The sequence below is a fragment of the Pteropus vampyrus genome, unplaced genomic scaffold (genome assembly GCF_000151845.1).
Source record: "Pteropus vampyrus isolate Shadow unplaced genomic scaffold, Pvam_2.0 Scaffold377, whole genome shotgun sequence".
NCBI lineage: Eukaryota > Metazoa > Chordata > Mammalia > Chiroptera > Pteropodidae > Pteropus > Pteropus vampyrus.
In genome coordinates this window covers 650,170-652,737 of record NW_011889158.1, presented here as the reverse complement: position 1 = coordinate 652,737, position 2,568 = coordinate 650,170, and the positions used below count along the sequence as shown (strand labels likewise).

The 2,568-nt window shown below is 40.8% G+C and overlaps 1 protein-coding gene and 2 pseudogenes across 1 annotated transcript in view; 1 reads left to right on the top strand and 2 right to left on the bottom strand.

Annotated features, from left to right (window-relative positions):
• Nucleotides 1-2,568, bottom strand: part of AGPAT5 (1-acylglycerol-3-phosphate O-acyltransferase 5) — a 51,033-nt gene that overhangs the window by 19,618 nt on the left and 28,847 nt on the right. The window lies entirely within an intron of this gene.
• LOC111731458 lies at nucleotides 1,353-1,471 on the top strand (annotated as a pseudogene).
• Nucleotides 2,266-2,384, bottom strand: LOC111731460 (annotated as a pseudogene).

Sequence of the window (2,568 nt, the reverse complement as noted above, 5' to 3'; positions counted from 1 at the left end):
CCTGTTTTCTATGACTAGGGTACGTCATCCTGCTGGCTGCTATGCTGAAAGACCACTATGGGTCTCCCCTCAATAGGTTCAGGAAGATGAAGATATATTATATTCCAAGTTCCTTAGCAACCACTGAAAGCAAAATACCTACAATGATTCTAAGGAAAGGTCATTAAAATGAGATACTTCATATAACTGAGAAAGATTTAAATTACGAAAGCAGGGCCTGAATGTCACAGGGCCCAGAGAGACCCTCGTCCTACTACCCGTCCCTACGCTTCCTACGACGGGTACATACCTGCCGTTACTTTTTTTTTTATTAATGAAACTTAGCATAAAATAAAGGTTCGCCAACAAATATTAGATCCACATGTTCTAGCTGAAACACAAAACTCCGACCCAACTAACCCGCTGAACACATGACTAATCTTAGTGAGAGCTGGGTTTCTGAAACCTTGGGGTACATCAGAGTCATCTGGCAGGCCGAGCCTCACCCCTAGAATCTCTGACTTAGGTCTAGCGTGGATCCCAAGAATCTGTATTTCGAGCAAGCTTCCAGACTATGCCAAAGCTGCTGGTTCGGGTACCACTTAGAGGACACTGAATTAGAACTCAGACCCTGGCTGGAGCCTATCAGGAATTCACTGAAGAGCAGCTGAGGGGTGTGAAAAGACAGGTGTCAACAGTAACATCACTTATTTTCATGTAACTCTGTAAGCAAATGGTGTGGAAATGGCCTTGGAGGACCAACCAGGCTCTCAAAACCACTGGGCATTTGCTGTGTCCACAGCACTATCTAGTGTCTGCCAGTGACCTGACCTCCCGGGTGGCTCCTGGACCCACCACTCACACCTCGTAAGCCAGAGATGCCTCCGCAGCAGATACCTGGAGCCATTAAGTCATTAAGTGCTAATGACTTAATGACTTAAATGTGTAAATGAGCATCAAATTTCTAAAAATTTAAATTAAAAATGCTGGTTTGGGTTTGGTTTTCTATTTGTTTCTTAAGTCAGATTCAAATAAAGTTATTTTAGGAGCAAAATTAATTATGTTTTGAAGTAAAACATATCACATGCTAACAAGAGCTATTAGTTTCAATTTTCTTGAAGAAAAATTAGCTTAACAGATGGAGAAACAAGTTCTTTTGTTTTTATTTTTAAGTAATCTCATTCAGTTGTGACCTAAGAGGAAAGAAAACAGGAAACACTTTTTCTAGATATACTGTTCACAAATCAATTTCCTTTGCGTATGGTGGGAAATAATTACTTTTATAGTCACAAGAAAATAAACTTCTAATAGACAGCAACAGCTTTCCCAGTTACAGAATTTAAAGAAAGAGTTAGCAGTTAAAAATGATATTCATCTACGGCCATGACGCCCTGAACAAGCCTGATCCCATCTGATCTCGGAAGCTAAGCAGGGTCGGGCCTGGTTAGTACTTGGATGGGAGACCACCTAGGAAAACCAGGTGCTGTAGGCGTTAAAAAAAAAAATGATATTCATACGACAATTTTTTCCCCTTTTGGTAACTTAAAGAGCTACAATTCAGAAAATGACAGACCAGTAATTGATCAATTATAGGTGACTGGGATGTTATTAGACTAAAAAGCTAGGATATATATCGTTATTATGCTATTTTAAGAATTACCTGTTTTAGCATTACAAAATTGCTCTGGATTTTTTAAAATAAATTACTCAGCTATATTAAAGTCATCTCAATTAAGATTGAACAATAAAAGGCAAATATCCATCTTAAATTGATTTTTAAATGATGAATTGAGAAATATTAGCATTAAATCTAATCACATACAGAAAAATAATTTAAGGCCCTGTTATGGACTGGGGTATCTCTCCACCCCTCCCCCACATTCATGTGAAGCCCCAACCCCAAGGCGACTATATTTGGAGGTGGGTCCTTTAAGGAGGTGATTAAGATTCAATGAGGTCATGATGATGGGGCCCTAACCCAACAGAGCTGGTGTCCTTATAAAAAAAGGAAGAGATAGACACACGTGTGTGAGCGCCCTGAGGAGAGTCAGGTGGGGCCGCAGCACGAAGGCAGCCCACTGTGCGCCAGGAGCGTTCTCGGGGAACCGGCCATACTGGCTGGCACCTGCAGCTCAGACTTCCGCCTTCCAGAACCGTGAGAAAATTGTCTGAAAATCTTGTTTAAGCCACCTAGTCTATTTTTTTTTTAAGGCGAGGCAACTCTTGGTTGACCTCACAGATTGCAAGGACCCTGTCAGCTTATAATCCTTTATTTTTTTATTTTTATGCCTACAACACCTGGTCTTCTTAGGTGGTCTCCCATCCAAGTACTAACGAGGCCCGACCCTGCTTAGCTTCCGAGATCAGACGGGATGGGGCGTGTTCAGTGTGGCATGGCCGTAGACAACCGCCTAGTCTATGACATCTTCTTATGGAAGCCTAGGTGACTGATACAGGCCATGAAACCTGGATTAAAATTATGACTCTGAATAAATAAATCACAGAAAATAAATCTATTTGCATATATTTGTTTCACCCAATTAAAAGCATATGCCAATGTTTAAATAGGAACACACACACACACACACA